Below are 24,688 nucleotides of genomic sequence, written 5' to 3' on the forward strand. Positions count from 1 at the left end.
ATAGCTGGAAAATTTTAGCCCACGTGTCTGAAATGTCAAAAAAAGATTGATTGCTATTTCACTTTGTCTGTTGATAAAAGCCTGAGGGTTTCCACTCCTAAATCAGCACAAAATGCCTGATCTTACAACCATCCATTATCACAGTAGGGTGCATGCTATTTCTCAGGTTCACTCTGATATGGGACTAAAAATTCTAATGCTTGATGCTATAAAAGATTGTGCATTCAAATATTATGGTTATTATTTTCAGGCTTCATTTGGTTGAAGAAAGGTAAATGCTTTTTTTACGGATAAGTGATTTTTTTCATTTTTGTGAAGTCTGTAATAATCATAGGATATTCAATTGGTAGGAGCCAAAAAATCAATGGGAAATGCTTCCCAACCAACTCCAGCAGGCCTGATGCCATTTCACACTCCAACAAGTGTTGATTGGCAGAAGGTGGGACTTACTGGCCAGATGCTCATCAATCATTCCAGGAACAGCTCTGCTTGAGACTAGAAGAGGCATAGCAGCTAGCTGCCTGGAAATAGGTCACGGGAACCAGAATAAAGGTAAGTGGCAAGGGTTAAGCAGAGTTATGCGTAGGGAAGGTGAGGGGGAATGTCAGTGCTTACAGGATAGATTGGTGGGGTGGTGAGGTAGTGGGGGGGAGATATGGAGGTAACATGGCCCTAAGAAAAAGGCACCCCAGTGAGAAAAGAGCTTCTGATAGAGAACATTGTTCAATTTTGGCTCTCACCCCCATCTATCATCCATCCACCAGCCTTGAAAATGAGGCTGGGTGGAAAACAGCTCTAATGTGGCCTTTAAGTGTCAACTTAAGGGCCTTATTTTAGGCTAGGGCTAGCTTCCGGTCTGAAGCCTTGCCCAACCTAATGTAAAGTTACAACCCAAGTTGGAATAGACAGGATGCAATGTGCATGCAATTTTATGCTCCCCTGCCTCAGATATGGAGGAGGGAGGGGACATAAAATCCTGGCCTTAGAACTATATTTTATAGAACTTTATTTTATCACATCACTGGATGCGTTCCAGGTTTGCCCCTGGTGGGTATCTGATGAATTGATGGTGTAGGTGTAAGGGCAAATGATATAGGGTGGGGCGGGGAAGGAGGTGAGTGGGCACTAATTGTCCATGGGATTATACGGGGCCAAGGGGATTGTTAGAGTGGCATAGGTTGATATAAGGACTATTAAGGGCCACAGGTTGGGTTAAGGGACATAGGTTGGCAAGAAGGCTAAGGGGAACATGGGGGGTGGGAGGAGCCTGAGGTTTCATGGAGGGTATTAGGGACTACAGGAATTGATGGGGGCATAAGATGGCATGTGTTGGCATGGATGGGCAATGGGGAGTTTATCGGAGGAGGTGGGGTGTGAGGGCTGGAGGGATGTTTCATGTTTTATTCTTTAATTTTAAACTTTGGATAAGTGCTGAAACGCCAAGTTGGGCCTTCCACCCAGCCCACCTTCACATCAGGCATCCTCATCACCACTTCTGTGAATGCTTATCTTGACTTTTAATTGAGGCATTCTTTCTGGACCAAAAATCTGATGTTTGGCAACAATCTTTAAAGGCCATATTTGTGGAGTTGGGAATTTTCTCTGTGTATCTGACCTGAGAGCCAAAGTCTGGGCCTTTGTGACCCATAATTTAGCTTCTTTATTTTTCTTATAAACCTTTGATTGTCTCTTGCGTGTTAACATCTCTTAAACTATGGACTCATTCTTGTAGTACACTAGAATCTTCACAGTGCAGAAAAGTCCATTCAGCCCAGCGAGTCTGCACCGACTCTGTGACAGAGTATCTTACCCAGGCCCTGTCCCCCACCCTATCCCTGTAACTTCACTCATTTAGCATGGACAAACCACCAAACCTTCACATCATGGGACACTGAGGGGCAATTTACCATGGCCAGTCCACTAACCTGCACACTTTTGCAGTGTGAGAGGAAACCAGAGCACTTGGAAGAAACCCACTCTGACACGGAGAGAATGTGCAAACTCCACACAGTCGGCCAAGGCTAGAATTAAACCCAGGTCCCTGGTGCTTTGAGATAGCAGTGCTAGCCATTGTGCCACCATGCCTCCACTGTACACTAGAGCACCTTACATGTCTTTCTATTTTGTTTTGCTTCTCTGCACAGATTTTTATCCCCCTTCCCTTTGTCCTGTTTTTTTCATTGCTGTTTATCTGTTTGGCTGCACAGATTCTAACTGTCCCAGTGAGTCTCTGTTTTGCTGCACATTTCCAGCATCTGCAGTTTGTTTTTACACATTATCTTAATTAAGTATATTTTAATTTTTTGTTTTCATTTGTAAAAATAGTATTGACTATTAATACGAGGTGCTGTCAATTCCTTCCATGCTTTTATATGAATATAAACACATCCACCCCTCTTCAATAGCTTGAAAGCATTTGTCTTCACACACAATTTACTTTATGCAGCATTTGAAAGCATCCAGCTTGGGTTACTTAAAATGACCCAACAAATTAAAATATAGTCATTGTGGAGCCTCCAAGTGAATATTTCATTCTATCTGATTTTATTTTTACCTTTCAGTGTTTTTTTAAAGCAAGTGTAGAGTGTGTTTCTAGGAACAAGTGGGGTAATGCCACGGTTTCAGAATAAAAATTATTTTGATTCCACTTAAAATTGTAAGAACTTGAAGATTATTGAAAAATATTAATAATGACTGACAAACAGCCTTCCCTTGCGTGGAAAGGATCTAAAGGTAATTGATACTTTCTTTGCTCCAATTATGATTTGGATATAGAAAAAGTGACATTTAGGGGCTGTTGTATGAAATGTCAATTGCTCGCCTAGTGAATGAAAGTCATCAACTAATCAAAGTCTTCCAGATATGAAATAGACTTTTTTAAAGAACTGAATACACAGATTACTACGGGAGTCTTTCTGTTAAGTTTGACAATATTTTTGCATCAGGAAATATGCCAGAGCAACACAAAATACTGATTGGAAATTGAATGGAGAAAGAGCAGAAGTTGGCAGCATCTCAATGCTTTTGGATGGATGTGAATTTACTATTCACAAAGTGATATCCTAAATCCTACCATGATATTACGTAGCAATGATCTGACTGAGGCAGTCAAATAGTAGCTTAATGGTTTATAAATCTTACAACACTGACACTTCCTACTTTATACTGTAAACTAGATAGGTGTGGATTTTTCATGCTGTTTTCATTTTACATGGTAATTGTGTTGCCCCCAGTGTTCAGTGTTGATGACAATGTTGACAAAAAATAATTAATAACTGATGTAATTACAGCACATTTATTAGCATGCTGGGAAATAATAGCTATAGCCTATTGTACAGTTGATTTGGAGTCTGATATTGGTGTGTGTACAATTGTGTATGTATTATGACTGAATTAATAATTTTGGCATTGTTTAACATCAGTTTGTACATTAAGAATGAATTATAATCAATCCTCCAAGAATTGTTTTTAATGTAGTTATTAAACTACCTATATCCCCTTCAGGATATAATATGATATAATTACTTGATGGCTGTTATGAGTTTATGTAGTTATGGATAGTTTTTACCAAGTATCTGAAAATCAATATATATATTCCATTCGATAAAAGCTGTGTGCACAACTTACTAATAAAACCTATTCTACCTGAAATGACAGCCATATGGGGAAAGTAGTGGGTGCATGAAGCCCCAAGGTGTCTTTAGCCAGTGCACGTGAAAGGTAGAGTCTGTCCTGTTCTATCACCCAGCAGCAATGGAACGTTTGTTCCCTCAAGGTAGGGCCTGTTGCCAGTAGCAGGTGTTGGGCTATCCTCTGGGATAGAGGCAGCAGGAATGGGCACTGATGTGTGGCTGAGACAAGATGCTGCAAATATGCTCTCATGTAGAATGTGACAGCAGCTGCGACAGTGCTGGAAGTCACCATTCTGTCACCACAAAACCAGATGCTTCCTTCTTCGGAAAAGAAATTTAAATATTTCTATAAATGTGTGTGCATTTTTATCAAATAATCCCATCAATCTATCAATACAATATTTTCACCTTTAAAAAAAATTTACTAAGGTTTCGATGATGCAATATACACAATAAATATATTTATTTCCCTTCCAACTTGACCTCACACAGAAGGTCTTTTGTTAGTGGAATTGCAAGTTCTCACATTACAAAGTGATTTTTTTTTGCATGACAGGAATACCAAAGATCTAGGCATTGAAATAAAAATTATTTGCAGGAGGCAATTAAATAATTATTATGCCAGTGAGCACGATTACCTTACAAACAGGCACTGAATTAATTGTTTTGTGGCCTTTTTCTTTCTAAATAGTTCTCACATTAAACCATGGACCAATAGAATGAACGGAGGGAATATGTGAATGTAATTAGATCCAATCACAGGGTTGATTATATTTGTGGAATAGCAGGTAAAAGGTTGGCTCACAACGAGAAAAATGGGATTGGTGAGCTCGATGTCTCAGCTTATACCCAAAGCAGTAGGACACCCTCTGGTGATACACCTGCTGATAACTGACGAAACTCATCACACATATGGTGAGCAGGTAAGGATGCCAAACTCACCTGGGATCCTAATGTGCAGCAGGACTGATGTGAAGTGTTCTGTTACACCACTGTAAACCTATTACTATAAACCAATAAACCTATTCTAAGCTTTAATTCTGAAATAATTTCAATGTCATTTTAATAAGAAGTGATATTAAATTGTTGAAATCGTTTTGCCAAATTTTATAGGATTTGTCCATCTTCAATCCTAGTTTTTGGTTGTCTTTGAGTATTCCAGAAATAAAGGGAGTGCCATCATTCATGTGGCATTGCCAGACAGAGCTTTTTGTTTTTCTTTTCAGTTTGAGATGTGACAAAGTGACATTGTCCATTTTGTAATTCTTGTTATTCACTTTGCAAAATAAGCAGCCACCTTTATTTTGGGTTAGTCAGTTCGCAACATAGAATGGTTAAGAACTGCACAATTGCAATTCTCTTCGCAAAATGTCAGCAGTCCCCTTTATCCTTAAAGCAAAATGGAAAACATTAGATGTTTTACATAAAGCATAGTGTATATATAAAATAACTGCCATGGGATTGCAAGTGGGTGATTCAGCCAAGCAGCTTTGATGAATTAAATGAGGGGGTAAAAGAAACTGAGCAGTTTAGACAGCAGAATCCTAAATTATTCTTTCAGCCTTCCTCCATTGTGTAGCAATGTGTGCTAGATGCTATTTTGAACATGAGGTATTATGATACAGATGTGATAGCATTGCATTACTTAGTCTTAACAGCTTGTCAGAAAATAAGGAAGGGTTCAATGAAGTCTATTAAAAAAAGGAGATTCATACTTCTTCCTTTCTATAAGCAGATCTACCAGTATTTCTGCATGGAATTGTCCTACAGTTTTTATTTTAAATTAGTAAAACTCGCAAGATCTTAATTTGGGGACTCTTCCAAATTTCTTTGGTTGATTAAATTCATTGTCACTAAAGCCAGTAAAAAGGATAGCTAAAGGCAGTGGATGATCATGAACTGTTGGTATTTTTCAAAACATCTGACAAACCAAATTCAGTATTAAAAGGAAATAATTTTAAGAGCGTTTTTGAGTAATGCAACTGGATGGGAACTATGCCAAAACAGTCAGTAACCATATGGCTCAGGGACTGTACCAGAACTTGCCATATGGGGGTGGGTGGCATGAAAAGCAGCAGGCCTTTTAAGCATAAATAAAATAATAATAAAAAAACGTACTAAATTATTCAGGTAAGAATCAATTTAATCTCGTCTAAATATCAATTTATTCATGTAATTATTCTGTCAGACTTTAATTTTCTGTAAGCAAGTACACCACTTAATTGATTAAGGATCCTCCTGTTAAGAATAGTAACTGTTCCTGGCTAGTTATTTAAAAAAAACCCTTCTCGAGCCAGAATGGTCCTACAGTGGCAGTCAGATAAAGAAAAGATAATTCAGGCCCCTGTTAAGGTCTGTGTATTAGTACCACTTAGCAATAGAGTCGGGAATATTTTTTGTATCTAGTGGTACAAGTTTAACACAGTTAACTTGACAGTTTGATAAGGTGAAAATCTACAGCAGTGAATCACTTGGTGATTATAAATTCTAGGATGAGTACAACAACAACTTGCATTTATGTAGTGTCCTAAATGCAATAACCTCCCCAAGGCACTTGGTAGGAGCAAGTACAATGTACTCATTGAGCCACATAAGGCAACCTGGGGTGATGGGACTTGGTGCAAGTTGGAACATGGGCAACAGAGTTTTGGATGACCTTTTCACTTGGAGATTCCTAGGGGGCTATCCAGGAGTACAACAAAACAGTCAAGTCTAGGGATGATAAAGGTATGGGTGAAGGTTTCAGCATCAAATTGCCTGAGAGTGAAACTAAGACTGATCTGAACAATGTTGCGGAGGTGGAAATAGGCAGTCTTAACTATAGCATTGATATATGGTTCAAAGCTCATCTCAGGGTCAACACTAAAGTTGGAAACAGCCTTAAACAGTTGCCTGGAATTAGGAAAAGGAATTAGTGGCAGGGCAGACAATGGCTTGGGTCTTCCAAATATTTAATTGGAGAACATTTCTGCTCAGCTAATGTTGGATGTCCAGTAAGCAGGCTGGTCATTTAGAGGCAGTGGAGGATTTGAGAGAGGTGATACTGTTGTCTGTGCACATCTGCAAATTTGCTGTGTTTTTGGATAATATTACTGAGGGGCATAATCTAGATGAGAAACAGGAGGTGCCAATGGATAGGCCCTCGGGGGAGGGAGTGCGTGAGTTAATGGTGCAGTAGCAGGAGGTAAAGCAATGTCATGTGATTATTAGATAATTAGAACCAAATGAGTGTGGTTCCATTCTATTGGACAATGTTAATGAGGCACTTGCAAAGGATGGTGTGGTCAACAATGTCCAATGGCTGCAAACAGACCAAGAAGGATGAGGAAGAAATGTTTACCTTTGCCACAGTCACATAGAAAGTCGGTTGTGATTCTCCCAAAAGTGCTGAATTGGTGGTAAAACTGTTCTAAATCCCAACTGTTCTGATAGTTCAGCTTTTCACCAGAATCTCCACCCTCTGAGCACTGAAGAAGTCCCAGTTGTGAATATCATTAAAAACCAAAGGAGCCGGGCCCTATTTGTGCCAGAGTTTGACAGTTCTGGAACACTGTGCATGTGCAGTGGTGCCAATCTGTCAGTCTCCTCATTTGCTGGCCAGCTCAATCGCTGGCCAGCCTAAGACCCCACACAGAACTACCCCTCCAGCCTCCCCCACAGCCCAATCATGGCCCCCACAACAATTCCCGGGCCAGCCCTCACCTCCCCTGCCCCGGAGCACCCCAATGTCCAGGCCTCACTCCCACCCCCCCCCCTCCAGAACAGTGGCGATCCCCCATCCCTTCATTCTGGCAGACCTCGTCCCTGGGGTCAGACCACCCCGGGGCAGCCTCCCCCCTCCCTCCGCCCCAGCAGACCACCCCCAGTCTGCCCCAATCACCGCCCTCTCTTCATCCAAGATCGATCCTGTCTGCAGAGTGGTAGCAAGACCTCCCCCCACCAATCACCCGTAGGCCCCACCCACAATACGCCCTGCCCCCATGGCACTGATGGGCAATGCCAAAGTGCCCCCAGGCATGGGCACTTTGCCCCTTGGATGGCACTGCCAGGGTTCCCATGCCCAGAGGGCACCAGCCCCCTGCTGCCCGACCCACTGGGGACCCCGATTGTCCCTCCTCTTCATTCCGGCAGGGTATCCCGCCGGCAATGTCGGAATGTGGAGGGCGAGTCTGAACCCTGCTGGAATGAAGTACTCCTGACGGGGTGGGAGATTCGATTGGGACCTGAGAGGTCCCAATAATTACCTAATATGCATATTTAAATCGATTAAAAACAGACTTAAATTACTTACCTGCCTTGCCATCGGTTTCCAGTGTGGTCTGACCGGCAACTGTTCACCGGCTCTGGGAGATGTGCATGCGTTCCTGGCGCATGTGCAAATCCCTATTCGAGTCCTCAGACGTGCATGTCTCCCACAGCGACCCGACAGAAACACTGCGGGTCACAATAGGAGAATCGCGGCCATTATTTTTGACTTGGATAAAAACCATATGGGTAATGTGGCAGGGGCAGAAATCTGACTGGGAGAACTCCAACATGAATTTCCAAGAAGGGTGGGCATTGATTTTGGAGACAAGGACTTTAGAGAGGAAAGGCGCACTGAAGATGGGATGGACACTTGCAAGAACTGAGGTTTAAGGGTTGGTTATTACAGGAGAAAGGTAATGATGGCACATTTGAAATAGAAGGGGGCAGAATCATCAGTTAAAAGTGCTGAGTGGATGATCCATCACAGCCTCTGGAGGTGGTCACAGCACCATAGTATCACAGGTGACAGCCTTCAGTCAATTTGATTCACGCTACATGATGTCAAGAAGCAGCTGAAGGCACAGGATACTGCAAAGACTATGGGCCCTGACAACATTCTGGCAATAAGACTGAAGACTTGTGGTCCACAAGCAGCCAGGCCCCAGGCCAAGCTGTTTCAGTACAGCTACAAAACTGGCATCTACCTGATAATGCAGAAAATTGCCCAGGTATATCCTATCCACAAAAAGCAGGAATAAATCAAAATTGGCTAATCACCGCCCCATCATTCTACTCATGATCATTGGTTAAAATAATGGAAATTGTCATCAACAGTACTATTCAGCAGCACACACTCAGCAATAACCTGCTTACCAATGCTCAGTTTGGGTTCTGCCAGGGCCACTCAGTTCCTGATCTCACTGGAACCTTAGTCCAAACATGGACAAAAGAGCTGAATTAAAATGTGAGGTTAGAATCGCTGTCCTTTACATCAGGACAGCATTCCACTGAGAATGGTATCAAGGAGTCCTAGATAAACTGGAGTTAATGGGAATCGGGAGAGAACTCTCCATTGGTTAGAGTCATAATGATCACAAAGGAAGTTGGTTGCGGTTGTTGGATGTCAATCATCTCAGTCCCAGGATATTGCTGCAGGGGTTTCTCAGGATAGTGTCCTAGGCCCAACTATCTTTAGCTGCTTCATCACTGATCTCCCTTCCATCATAAGGTCAGAAATGGGGATGTATGTTCGTGGATGCATAATGCTCAGCACCATTTGCAGCTCCTCAGATGAAGCAGTTCATGTCCATGTCCAGCAAGACCAGGACAATGTTCTGGATTGGACTGACAGGACACTATCCAGGGCAAAGTAGTCTCCTTCTTTGCCTATTCATCCACCATAATAAACATTCATTCCCTCCAACCCTGATGCACAGTGCCAGCACCGTCTGTCACCTACAAGATCCTCTGTTGCAATTCACCACAGCTCCCTTGACAGCATCTTTCAAACCTGTGCCCTCTACCATTTAGAAGAAGGGCAGCAGATGTATGGGAACACCACTACTTGCGATTTTCCTCCCCAGGTCAGAACCATCCTGACTTGTAACTAAATCTCAGCTCCTTCACTGTCACTGGGTTAAGATCCTGGGATCCTCTTCCAAAAACACTGAGGGTGTTTCTACAACACATGGATTGTAATGGTTCAAGAAGGCAGCTCACCACCACCTCATCAAAGACAACTTGGGATGGACAATAGTGAGTTAAGCTAACATCCCACAAATAAATAAACAAAAGAATCTGAAGAGGGCCACTCACTAACAGGAAAGGAAGTTGGCTGGTCAGTTGTTTAGCAGGTTGAGAAAGCATGGTGTGGATTTCATAGAGAAGATGAGCTTAGAGGTGGCACACAGGAAGATAGGAAAGAAATGAAAAAGAGAAGTAAACCGTGGCTTGGGGCACTTTGAAGCAAGTGCAGTTTGGTGGGTTAGTGAAAGGTGTTTCATGTTCAAAGTCAGCAGTGCTTTCTCAGCATAAGTCTTTATAGAACTTTAAAACCTGGCAGGGGTGAAACCATGCTCATGTAGGTGGTTTACCCAGGCTGAGCTAGACTAAACGATGAAGGTAGCCAATGAGGTTAAACTTAAGTGTCACCTTATGTAATGTTTCTCAGCCTTTTTGTCGAAAATGAAGCATCAGGTCAAGCCCGTGGGATGCAATGCCTCATTTTGTCAGCTTGGATCTTGTTTGTTCCTCTCGTGGGGACCGTGAACTGGGTTCAATTTGAATTTTTTTGGATGGAATAAATGTTTTTTAAATGAAGTATCTGCTTACAGATAGAGTGCCTGATGGCAGAAGTCACATGATTGTGGCAAGCCACATAGGATTTGTAGTACTGTTGCATTTAAAATCCCAAACATGCTCTTTTGCATAATGAACAAAAGACACAAACAATCCTCTTTTTCTAATGAACAAAATACAAATTTGCATGCACAATCATGTGTTACTGTGAGGTACCAATGTTATCCACTATACACCCACTGTTCTCATGCATTAACAACTATTTATCTCCAATGTTCAGTCTCTGCACCTGCAGTTTATATACAGTTTATATGTGGTTTATATATATTTGCAAGGCTTTTAATGGTACGTCCACATATTATCATTGGCTGTTCATCTGAATGATGTTCCTTTTCTGGACAATGTCATTCCTGTGGCACTTGTTGTCACAGTAACTGATGTTTTCCAATGTCATTGTTGGGAACATGTGGTTCTCTGGAATTGATTGTAGTTTTGTATTCAGTACAGCTGTTGAGATTCCTTCTCCCTCACCAACCCACTGTGGTGATGGAACAGCTTTCGGTTTGTAAATACTTGCGGTTCCATTGGTATTGTAGGTTGTTCACTTCCATTGCATACAATTGAGGTGAAAGTACCTTTATGCGTGTCCCAACTTGCCATGTGGGCTGAGCCCTGCTGAGTATATTGAAGATTTGTAACAGGACTAGCTCTACAACGTTCAACCCTGGTAATGGTTTGGTAGTCTTGTCACAATGAAATGTGGCTCTCTGCCATGATTTTTTTTTCACTCACGCCTATTATTGCTTCTAGTTTCAGAAGCATTTTTGCTATTGAAAATGTAATTTGTGTCTGGCATAACATGTCTTTGGGCTGGGCTACTTTCCATACCTTCATCTGGTATGTTTCTCCAATTGAGGATTGTCCTATATAGGTCCAATGTCTTGATGGTTCCTTTGGCAATTTTCACTGCCACTCCAATGTTTCTATTCAGCTGGGGATAGTGCAAAGATGATGCATCATGTTGAATTTCCCCATCCTTTGTGAAGCAGCTGAATTCTTCACTCATGAACTGAAAGCCATTGTCACTCATCACAATGTCTGGAAAGCCATAGTGATTGAAGTGCGCTTTCAGGAATGCTACTATTTCTCCTGTCATCATTGAAGTCAGCCAGTCTAATTCTTGAATAGTCAGAATAGTAGTCTACAGTAATAAGATAATCAGTTCCTGATAGAGTGAAAAGATCTATTCCCAGCTTCATCCATGGTCTCTCTGAGATGTCATCATCAATATCTTTCCAACCAGTTTAGCATGGTACTCATTGCAAGCACCGCACTGGCCTATGTAGTCTTTAATTTCCTTACTCATGTTTGGTGAGTAGAGCATTTCCCTTACCTTTCCCAGACTTGATTCAATTCCTTAATAGTTTACATGGATGCACTTCAGCACCTCTCCTCTCATCTCCTTGAATGACAATGAGGCTTAATGACTCTGTTTGCTTTGTACAGATGCCATCTTGGGCTATCATTTCATCTCGCTATGCCCTATTTTCTCTTGTGACCATAGGTGTGTTCTTGATTCTCTCAGGCCAACCTTTCATCATTATTTCCTCATAGAATTTTTACAGTGCAAAATAAAGCCATTTGGCCCATCAGGTCTTTACCGACCACAGTCCCACTTAGGCCCTATCTCCTTACCCCCACATATTTACTTTGCTATTCCCCCTGACACTATGGGGCAACTTAGCACAGACAATCAACCTAACCCACACATTTTGGAGTGTGGGAGTAAACCAGAGCACCTGGAGGAAACCCATGCATACACAGAAAGAATGTGCAAACTTCACACTGACAGTCACCTGAGGCCAGAATTAAACAGGGGTCACTGGTGCTGTGAGCCATCAGTGCTAACCACTATGTCACTGTGCATTATTCTCGTAGCACTTGGAGAGTTGCACCATGTTGGATAGTTCACTTGATTTGAGCAAGGTGCTTATCTGTCAGATCTAATGGATGGGATTTTCCATGCTTGCCCAAGGATGGAAAATCCCACCCGAGGTCAACGAACATTTGCATGTCCGTGTCTTGCCTGCTACAGTCCCTGTGGTGGGCAGGATGGGAAGGTTCTGCTCAATGGCCAGAATTTTACTGTCCTGCCCACCATGGGAATTGGAGTGGACAAGGGGCAGAGCATGGGATTTTACAGTTTTGGAATGAGCGAGGCCATAAAATCCTGCACAATGTCTCTAGTGTGTTGATGACTCTATGTCATGTCGAGCTGTTGCTTCATGTTGAATCTGGAAGACTTCATGTTGTGTTATAGGTTCCCCAACTATCTTCATGGGAAGCACTACTCTTGCCATCATGTCTGCAATCGATATCTGTTTCCCTTGCTTCTATGTCAAATCCACAGGAGTGCAAACCATAGAGGATGGTCTGCTAGCTTATGGACGTGGAGGCATAACGGAAGAAGCAATAGACATATTTGCAGGTGCTTGGGAATAGATAGTAGAGGTTTGAGAAAAATGCTTGTGGTCGGACTCCAGCATTACTTTGTCTCCTCCAAGCAGGTACTGATGAAAATGCTCACAAATAAAAACAATAGCCAAGCACTCTTTCTCGGTTTGAATGTATTATCATCCTGTTTGTGTTACTGCCCTGGATGCAAATGTGACTGGTCATTTTTGTTGCATGAGAGTTGCCCCTAGACAAGTCTTGCTGACATCACACTGCAGTGTGATTGCATCATTGATATTATAGTACTTCAACACTGATGTTATTGTCCCTAGTTGTTTGATTATCATGAATGTTGCCTCTTGTTCTGTTCTGTAATACCACTGCACCTTCTTGGCAGTGAGCTGGCATAATGGTTTACACTCTGATGAGAAGTTGGACAAGAATTTGCTAAATAATTCACAACTGCAAGAAATTGTTGAAATGCTTTCACATATGTTTGTTGCTGCATTGCTGCTACAGCTCTCATTTTATCAGCGTCTGGGCAAAGACCTTTTGGTGTCAGTACATGACCTGTATATTTGACTTCAGGCATTTTCAATTACATTTTTTTCTTTCTCAACTCCATGTTTATTTGGCAACCTCTCTTGAGCAGCCTTATTAAATTCTGATCATAATCGGCTTTGGATTCTTCCATTATGCTTCCACACCCATAAGCTAGCAGATCATCCACTATGGCTTCCACTCCAGGAAGATCACCAACAATCGCATCTGTGCTGATGCTGTTATGGAGCCATGGAAATGTCACATGTTATACGCAACATTTTATATCTCCCGAACAGCATCTAGAATGTAGTTAGAAAGCTACTGCTTTCATCCAGTTTCATTTGTCAGTAACTATCCTTTGTATCCAGGGTCATAAAGATCTTAGCCTTGGCAAGCCATGGCAAAATTTCTTCAATGATTATTAAAGGCGAGTGAGATCTTTTCAGTGCTTTAATTAGATGCTTTGGATCTAAACGTACTTGCTGCTTTCCAGGTTGTTTCACTGCTACCATGTGGCTAATCCAACCTTTAGGAGTTGTCACTTCTCATGATTACGCCTTTCTTTTCTAACTCTTATCTCCTGTCTTTTAGGTTTGACTTGAGGGTAGCTGGAGCTCTTCTCAGCAGATACTGCCTTATGTTCTCATCTGCTTCTCCAGGTAGACATTCTCCAGGTAGACAACCCAACCCTGCACAACCGCTTTGTACTTTTCCAGGATCTGATAAGCAGTCAGTGATTTTGTGTGTTGTGACACATTGCGAATATCTATTGGCATGGAAGGAGGAATTTTGGGAAAAAGCTGGATCAGCTTTTTCATAGTTAACTTAAGAGACAACAGTGAGGTAGAAAAGGATGATGGAAAAATAGGCTACCTTACTATAAGAACCCTTAAATTTGAGTTACAAAATGAAGAATGAATAGGTGCTTAGACTGCAAAAACATAACCAGCTAGAGTAAAGATAACCAGATCTAGAGGTTAGAATGCAGGCTACGTACCGAAGAGAAGGTGGACCAATACACAATAATGAGATCTAAAGCAGAGAATCAAGTACAGATAGGGCTAGGTCAGGGAGGTTATTAAATCATAAATCCCTTTGTGAGGAGGTATCAGACAAACAAAAACAAGATCATAATGATAGATAACGATTAAAACTAAAGAAATCAAAAGCTAACATGTTTTTTGTTATTTTTGTGAAACTGCATAATCTGCATGTAATCTTTGTAATGTGAGTACTATAAAAAGCTGTGAGTTGTTCAAGTTGGCGGAGTACTTCAAGCCCTCACCTGAGGTGTTTCAGGCATATGTTGTTTTCGGCCTGAATAAATCATCTTTTTCAAGAAACTCACCATTACTGTATGAGATCTTCTTTGTGTGCTGTCTTAGTCTGAGCCGTAATTAAGAGGGCAACTGGGCCCCACATGAAAGCCAGGCTCAGGCTGCAAGTCACACACACAACTTCCTCCAATATGTATGGTTAGGATTACCAATCCAAGCTTTAAACATGCTTCAGCTGAAATGAGTGATGGTTGCATCATGTCAACGATTTGCAAATCTAGATCTTCCTTTTTGACATATCATTGGGCTGTCAGATTAATTTGTCCTTTTAGTATGAGTCTTATATCATCCTATAGCCTCAACCTTATTTTTGTGGGCTTCATTTTTGAATCTCCATATTGAACCACTGCACTGGTTTGTGAAGGTCACGTTATTGCATGATGTACTCTCCTTTCGCAATCATCATTGTAACAGTCACTAACATTTATTACCTATAGACTTGGTGGAGCTATTCTGTTATATTGTGCATATTGATTCATCAGACTCTTCAGCTGATATCTCTTCAATGGCCACCTGTAAAGTCTTGTTTTGCTTCTCTCTAACCAAGCACTTGTCTGCAAAATAATTCAGTTTCTTGCAATTAAAACATTACTTTCCCCATGCTGGACAATCCTTCTTTATCTTTGAATAATATTCTACTCCTTGTCTGTGATTGTTCTGTTCTTTTGGCTTGGAATGTCCCTCAAAATAATATACCTTCTGATCTGCTCTGCCATACATTTGCTCGAGCGGACGTCTATATTTTTGCATATATCACCAACTAACTTGAGTGTAAAGTTGTCCTCTTTTGGTAGATTTGTTCTTACTTGTATAGGGTCTTCTAAGCCTCAGATAATTATATCTTTAATCAGATCCTGTTTTAGCTGTCTGAAGTCACATGATTCTGCAAACTGTATTATTACAGTCACATATTGATCTATGCATTATTTTTTCACCTTGAGTTCTAGTGTTGAATACAGAGTGTTCATACGTAATATTCACATGGTGTTCAAAGTCTGTGTTCAAGGCTATCTTCTTTACTTGCCAGTTAGATTTAGAATGGAATATAATTAATAGCAGTCCCTTTCAGGCAATGTTAGAATATGGCTATTCATATAATCTCTGGCTTATGAATTAAATCTATTGGAACATAAGAACTTGGAGCACCAGTAGACAATTCAACTCCTCAAGCCTGTTCTACCACTATCCAATACAATCATGGCTGATCTAATCTCCACTTCAACTCTGCTTTCCTGCCTATTCTCCTTAACCCTTCAACCTATTACTAATTAAAAATCTGTTTATTTCCTCAAATTTATTAATATTCCTACACCCACCGCAGTTTGGGTTAGTGAATTCCATAGATTCAGTGATTCCAGAGTTGAGTGATTTGTCTTATGAAGAGAGATTGAGCAGTTTAGGCCTATGCTCTCTACAGCTTAGAAGAATGAAAAAGTTTTAATTGAGCTAAATAAGACCATTATGGGGATTGACAAAGTAGATATGGAGAGAATATTTCCTCTTGTGGATTAATCTAGAACAAGAGGTCATTGTTTTAGGATAAGGGATAGCAGATTTAAAACAGAGATGAGGAGAAATTATGTCTCTCAAAGGGTAGTGAATCTACGGAATTCACTAACGCAGACTGCGGTGGATGTAGGAACATAGAATAAATTTGAGGAAATAGACAGATTTTCTGAACTGCCTCCAGTGCAACTGCATCTCTCCTTAAATTAGGGGACCAAACCTGTACACAATATTCCAGGCGTGGTCTCACTAATACCTTGTTCAATTGCAGGAATACATCCTTACTTTTATACTCTGTTCCTTTAGCAATAAATGCAAAAATTTCATTTGCATTTCTTATAACCTATTGCACCTGAATTTGTATTTTCTGACATTTATCCGTAAGGACACACAGATCCCTCTGCATTGAAGCACTCTAAAGTTTCTCTCCATTTCGATAATAAGTTGCCTTTCTATTTTTCTGACCAAAATGGATAACCTCACACTTAACATATTTAATCCCATCTGCCATATTTTGGCTTATTTATCTAATATATCCATATCCATTTGCAAATTTCCTATTTCCTCTTTGCAACTTGCTATCTCGTCTATTTTAGTGTTATCTGCAAATTTTGGCTTAAGTATCTTATATCCCTGTATCCAAATCATTAATATAGATTGTAAATAGTTGGGGCCCAATGACCGAATCCTGTGGCATCCCACTAGCTACATCTTGTTAACCGGAAAAAGACCCATTTATCCTGGCTATCAGCCTTTTGTCAGTTTGACAGTCCTCTATTCAAGTTAATATATTACCCCTAACCTCACGTAATCTTATCTTGTGTATTAACTTTTAGTATGGCATCTTATCAAATGCCTTCTGGAAATCCAGAAATACTGCATCTACAGGATCCCCAATATCCACTTCTTACATTTTTTGAACAACTCTAGTAAATTAATCAAACATAATTTAGTCTTCATAAAACATTGTTGACTCTGACGGATTGTGTTTTGATTTTCCAAATGTCCTGTTACTACTTCCTTATTAATAGATTCTAACAATTTCCCAACAATAGATGCTTGTAATTTTGTCATTGCAGAAGGAAAAACTGCCAATTCAGCCAAAATATCCCTTCTACTGGAGCAGGGACTGGAAAGTTTACAGCCTTTTTTACACCAGTATTTGACTTGCAGCATTCAGCAAGTATTTGCTTTTCCATGTCCTGTTTCTGCAGCCCTTTGCAGATTTGAACATTTCTGAGTGCCTTTCAGGCCTATGATTTCTCTGCAGAATTCCCAGTGTTTAAAAACTCTTAGTTCTACATCTGGCACCATGTTTTATGTTCAGAGACAGCAACGCTTTTACAGTGTAAATCTTTACTGAACTGATGTACAGAGAGAGTGTCTCATGGCAGAGTTCACACAACCACAGTGAACCAGGTAGATCATGTAATGCTGTTGCATTTTAAAACCCCAACAGAAGGGTGGAAAGTGGCACAGGCAGCTGATTGGATGTTTTTAAACTTGGTGACAAAGAAATCCGTGAGCTTTTTGCATTTGCTGGAGATGTGGATGGGGAAAGTTAGGAAAGAAGTTCATGCAGTTGGTGTGTAGTGAAGAAAGAAAGCCACCCTAATTCTTACCTTCCAGGAGGAAACTGGGATAGTTTCAGCAAATGAGAGCAGGAGTCCATTGTTTTATGTGGCCCGGTCAGATCTGACAATGGATGGCTAAATCATTTGTTCCTGTATCTATTCAAGTCTGTGGCCCTAGATCAGAAAAGATGAGGGTAATGCCAGGGGGAATCACCAGGCTGAGAGACAGTAATGCTTTTAATAGGGATGAAGGCATCAAATTGAGAAATTAGGATGTGACTGAGCAGATTGATAGCGACAGAAATAGCTTGGTAAACAGAGGGCAATAGCTAGTCAAAGGATAAAGATTTTCAATGAGCAATGTAAAGTAAATAGGCAGACAGTGAATAAGTGGAGTTGGAAGGAGGAAAGGGATGTGGTTGGAGATTGATACCAGGAAAGGATTTGGATGATCACAACTGTGATTGATACAATAGAAACAGTTAAGTCGAATGAGATGGGAAGGTCAAGGGAGTGGCCATGAAATTGGGATTGGGAGTTTATAATTGCAGAAGGAGCATAGCTTGCCTCCAACACCAAGAACTCTACTCCTGTCAAACACTGAGAACTCTGGATTTTCTTTCAATTTTTGCACGTTGTCATCATTGCCCTTTACTCAACCACTTCCAGGTGCATTTGCCAATCTTTGTTTTGTTTAAACGTAATTTATATTTCTTGCTTTTTACTTTCTGCTTGGCCATCTGTGATGAAACCACAATCTGACTGGTTGAATATATTCAAGTTACAGTCCAACAGTTTTATTTCGTAGCACAAGCCACAAGCTTTCAGGGCACTGTCCCTTCATCAGGTGAGTGGGAGTTCTGTTCACAAACAGGGCATATAAAGACACAAGCTCAATTTTCAAAATAATGGTTGGAATTCGAGTCTTTACAGGTAATCAAGTTTTAAAGGTACAGACAATGTGAGTGGAGAGAGGGTGAAGCACAGGTTAAAGAGATATGTATTGTCTCCAGCCAGGACAGTTAGTGAGATTTTGCAAGCCCAGCAAGTCGTGGGGGTTATAGAAAATGTGACATGAACCCAAGATCATGCTACAACAACGAATGAATGAACGCCGCTTGACAATCACCAGGCAAGAGTGTTCTCTTCCTGTTGGGGAGGTCATGGGCATTCAGCCTCTGATCTTCGGATAAGAATTCTCCAAGATGGCCTTCATGACACACAACAATGCAAAGTTGCTGAGCAGAGACTGATAGCCAAGTTCTGCAGACATGAGGATGGCCTCAACCAGGATCTTGGGTTTCTGACCATGAGATCTCCAAGACCTGCGCCATTACATGTCCAATATTTATGCCCTGCAATCACTTTCTCCCAATATAATCACCAATAGTCCCATGTCTCCAGAAATAACCACCTTGACGGCCATTAACAATGCAAAACCACTGGGAAGGAGGTCTTGTTCCAAGATGCTACAGGTATCAGCAATGATCCTCCATGAAAGCCAGAGAGTCCTGAGGTGCTTTGCTCAAACATATGTGGAGGGCTGATCCTCTATTTGTAGATTTTGTGCCTTACCTCCTTCCGCCTGGATTTCTTGGTCAATCCCGGTCCTGTAGAACAGAATATGGCTGAGGAGAAGGAAACTGCTGCTGATATTTCTTCAGCTGCTCCTAATACTATTGGTGTTGCAGCTCTTGTTCCTGATCAGAAGTACAAGGTAAAGCTGCACACCCTACTCCATGCTGCAGTGAAAGCTGACATGATCAATATCAGTGAAGATCAAGGCAGGTGAACTGACTCCCAGGAAGTTGGAAATCACCTGTCAACTGGTAAGAGCAAAGCCTCAGAAGAAATGTTGTGAGCAACAATCTCACCTAGATGTTGTTACAGCTATTCAGTTTCACGGAAAACTTCTAAGCCTGTCAATTTCACTGAAGTAGCACAGCCCTCTGTTCTGACTCCTGTTGAACTGGGAGGTTGCAGACAATCCAAGAAACTCATGCGCTAGCTGTTAAAACAGAATTCTGGGTTCAATCCTTAGCTAGTTGCCTTTATGAATATTTGTAAGTCTTACCTGACAGGTTCACAAGGGTTGCTGATTTGCCTGTAAACATGGCTCACTTGAAAAAGACAGGATCTTATTGGGTTCCCAATGTGAAATCACGTTTTGGGGCTTTAACCTACTACCCACATCCAGACCCACCTCTCCTGGCAGTTAAAATTCTGCCCCTTATTTCTGTAAAGCAGATAGAGATAACTGATGTATTACACTGTTATAATTCTCTTTTACTACACTGCTGGCATTGGTTGGAAACTTTGTTGTTTTTGCCAACAGTTCTGGTCCCTTCTGATGCAGGTGAAAGCCTCATTAATCAGGTTCCTATGATAAAATAGGAGCCCAGCTCCATCTGCAACCCTGCAGATACTGAAGCACTCTGCACCTGCATGCAACAAGATCTGGACCACATTCAAGTTTGGGTTAAGTGGCAAGTAATATGTGTGCCACACAAATGTTGAGCAATGACCAGCTTCAATACAACAGAAGCTAACCATTACATTCAAAGAAATTACAATTGCAAAATTCTCCACTATGCACATCCTACGAATCACCATTGACCAGAAACTTAACACTTACAAATACTGTGGCCTGGTGTTTTATGGTGAGACAATTGCTTCCAATGCCTGTCCACCATCTACAGTTGAGAGTTTGATGGAATACTCTCCACTTGCTTGGATGAGTGCAGCTCAGCAACAGTGAAGAATCTCAACATCATCCGGGACAAAGTCGCTCACTTGATCACCACCCCATCCACTATCTTAAACATTCACTCCTTCCACCACTGGTGTACTGTGGCAGTGGTGTGTATCATATACAAATTGCCAGTAATTTGCCAAGCCTCCTTTGACAGCAGCTTTCAAAACTGTAACCTCTATTGCCAAGAAGAACAAGATAGCAGGTGCATGGAAACACCACTTCATCCAAGTTGCACCCAACATGGAACTATGTCACTGTCCTTCACTGTCGTTGAGTCAAATTCCTGGAACTCCCTTCTTAACAACACTGGGGAAGTACTTACACCATACAGACTGCAAAAAGGTGGCTCACCATTACTTTCTCCAAGGCAATTCTGGATGAAAAATAATTGCTGCCCTTGCCAGTAATGCCTACATCCTGTGAATGATTTTAAAAAATAATTAAACAAATTAAACTCTTATTTTGTGTTATCAATTATTGACCCCATTGGATAATGCAGTTTAAGTTGAGACAAGTTCATGTACAACAAAACGGCCTTGAGAATGGGTATATATGTTTTTGAGATTACTGCTGTTTTCTGTGTTGTCTGTTTTCCAGAGACCATCAGCTTTCCAGTCTTTCTGAATTATCCCAGTCGGTGTCTGTATTTGTACCTAAGTTTACCTTTCTCACTGACGGAGTAGGAAAATGTTTCTGAAGTTCCTCATATTTTCTTCTTATAAACTTTAGACCAAGTATCTATTCATATTGCTGTCTGTTCCCCATTTGGTGTATATCCTTGCTATGGTAATTAACTGGCATCAACCTGGTTAGAATGAGCCCAGCTTGGCTGAAACCACATTAACGAATGCATATGTCAGCAACACTTCATTACACATTTTAAATTTTCAAGGATCCTGTACCAGAAACACTTCTAAGTGAATGTGAGATTAAACAAAATTGATTTTCTACCGCTGTTTTAGCTGGAAGCTAGGTAACTGTGTGTGGTCTTCCTGGTGCTTTCTTCTTTCTCCTGTTTAACAATAAATCATAAAGTTTGTCATGACCTGCATGGCGATTACAATTATACTGATTGATTATTTATATTTTAACTTCAGCTGAGGTGCAGAACTGCAGGATGTACTTTCAGATTACGCTTTTATTTAAACAGACACAGTAGGGTCATAATACATCATTCCCATCTCGAATAGTGCCTTTGAATATTTAATAGAGTATATTTCAGTTTTGTGCAGATCTTGGCTTGTACAGTTTCTTCATTATCTCTTTAGAAACAATTTTTAAAAATGTATTTATTTCTGTGGAGCAGTCTGCTTGAAAGAAAATACACGCCAAAGTGAGAGTTTATGTATTGAATCAGTGTGGAGCAGAGCCACATTAAGGCCCTTGTTTTATCCTGGTCTATGAGGAGTTTAATTATCTCAGCCAGGATAACATTTGGGATGCTACAATTAGTATTAACACTTCTGGACTTGGGAAGGGAAAAAAAAATCAGACTTGGTTCCCACTACAGAAGACAATACACTAGCACTTGTTAAAAAGTACATGTGGGTGGGTATTAGGTGAATGCAGAACTGAGCTTCTTTGTGATGCTTAATTGAGCAAACAGATTTTTGATTGCCACTGTGTGCTCCCATATTAAGCTTGGTCATTTGGACAATGGATCACTGAGCAAGAAATGCCCATCTTGATTCTATAGGAGAGAGTAGGGATTTGAATTAAAAAGAGTTCTTAAAGTGAGGAGCCAAATCAACAAGTAATCTACATTAATGTACCAAAGAGAAAGGGGCTACTATGATGATATTGTACCTGTAAGAAATGTATTTAATCATGTTCCCTGCAGTTCTTTCAAGCAGGCTATCCTCTTTGTTATTGCTGCTGTGATGTCAGTACCAAGATCTTTTATTGTTGCTGAAGCAATATAATGGGCTTTCTATTTATTTTTAATCTGGGCCTAATGCAGTGCCCTGGGGTTTTATGACCCAGGAATTGTTTGTTGGAGTCTGATTGACAGGTCAGGTGGTACGATGAGCTTTCTTTTCATAGGAGAAATCCAATGGTTTTAGTTTCAGTTTGGTTTGAAGCTGTTTGGGCTGCAGACTGAAAGCGGTGTTCTCCATCTCTCTGGACTAAAAATTCTGCTGCCTATGATGTGCAGCTAGAAGCTAGAGGCAAGCAGTATCTCTGGCTCTCTCAAGGGGTACTGGAAGTTCAAGGGCTGAGAAGTGTCAGTGGTGGTCCAACATTTCAAAGAACCAATTCACAGCAGATGTTGCAAAACTGCAAAATCCAGCATCATATGAACATACTTGCTTTCTGTGCTAAGCCTAGAATGGGGTGTGTGTTTGTGGCGATTGTTTGATTTGGAACAGTACACTGAGCTCATACTGAGCTCATACAATTTTACGATTGTTCTTTTTTTGTGATTGGTAAAAGTTATGCTAATTTTCTTATTATATGTTAATTGTGTTCTTAACCTTTGTTTGATAAAAGTGGGTCACTTGAAACATACCTGGAGTGAAACATCCTATGCTTACCTATGCCAAATTCAAAGTGCAAAACTTGTGATCGAGGCGGACTTTATAAAACACCTTGGAGTTTCTGACCTATAACACTACAGTACAGCAATGAAGCACTTTAAAATATGCCTTCATAAATAACTGTATAGAACTTAAACTTCTGAGAATAAGGGGAACCTGAGAGAGGTTTACAAGATTTTGACAGGGTTAGATTGAGTGGATAGTGAGAGTCCTTTTCCCAATGTCAAAGGGTCAATTACTCTGGGCATTGGTAGAAAGTGAGGGGGGAAAGTTTAAAAGAGATGTAAGGGGCAGGTTTTTCTCACAAAGGGTGGTGAATGCCTGGAACGCGCTACCAGAGGAAACAGATTGCATAACAGTGTTAAAAAGACATCTGAATAGATACATGAATAGGCAGGGAATAGAAGGATGTAGACCACTTAAAGGCAAGAAAATATTAGATTAGGGAGGCATCTGTGTCACCCCAAACTTGATGCACTGAAGGGCATGTTCTTGTGCTGTACAGTTCTTTATTCTCCTTGTACTTCTTCCTGAAGTTGACTGCATTGTTCCTTGCAGATTGAAGCCCCAGGGAATTATGATCTGTATTGGTTATTATCTCAGAACTTTTCAGTGGATTAAGACACTCAGCAAGAAAAGAATATTCAAAGTTTGGGAGAATAAAAGGTCTCTTGCAGCCTTGCATGGGTTAGAACCTTTTAGGGGAATTACAAAAGAGGGGAGGAGGAATAGTGATAGTAATTCAGACAGAATATTGTATCGGGGGCAAAGAATGCTTCATTAGAAAGCTATGCAAATAGAATCTCTGAACCAAGCTGGAGATTAGCAAAGGATCAATTATAATAATTGGAAAATATTAAAGATTAGAACAGTAGAGTGTTGAGATGCGACAGAAAATAAATGCATATCTATGCCACCCAGAGTACTCTGTAAGCAATTATCATTTTTATTTTTTAATGGACAAGACTTTCCATGACTAACCATGACTCATACTAAAGGAACTTCTAATCTTCAGAAAATGAGCAGGGTTTGGGAAACATCACTTAAACGGATGATAGGCTATGGCACTCATTCAAAGACTGCATGGGCGAATTGCAAAAATTGCTTATTAATGACTGGCACAAAAATAAAATGGGAAAGGTGGCCAAAACATGGCTTACAAGGGAAATCAGAGATAGTATTAAATCCAGGTAAGAGGCATACAAATTGGCTGAAAAAAAAACAACAGACCTGAGAATTGAGAGCAGATTAGAATTCAACAAAGAAGAACAAAGGAAAAAGAAAGGGGAAATAGACTATGGGAATAAGCTTGTGGGGAACATAAAAACTGACTGTAAAAGTTTCTGTAGATACGCGAGGAGAAAAAGATTGTTGAAGACTATGGAAGGGGATTCATAACCAGCTAATAAGATTTATAGGCAGAATGCAGTCTTTCAGTGAACAAGACATCAATAAGGAGTTAAATGATTCTTAAGACAGATAACACAAACAGTTTTCACGTATGTGAATGCAGTAAGACAATCAAAACAAGTAGTTATGATTTCAAAACATATATACTGATTTTCTATGGTATTTTAAAAGTAATGTTCACTTTAGCCAAGCAAAGTTGCCAAAAGGCACGGTGGTAAATGTCAATAATTTAAAGCCAGAAGTCTGGGAACCAGTTAGTCAGCACTAGTCTTATGGGGAGGATTCCTATAAGGGAACATATGTTGGAACATTAATAAATAGATGCATTCACTGCCAGACACAAGGATAGATATGCTCTTGGCTGCAGGAACACATGTTTATTCAACTTGGCAAT

Source organism: Carcharhinus amblyrhynchos, chromosome 9, assembly GCF_965287045.1.
Source record: "Carcharhinus amblyrhynchos chromosome 9, sCarAmb.v2.hapA, whole genome shotgun sequence".
Classification (NCBI taxonomy): Eukaryota; Metazoa; Chordata; class Chondrichthyes; order Carcharhiniformes; family Carcharhinidae; genus Carcharhinus; species Carcharhinus amblyrhynchos.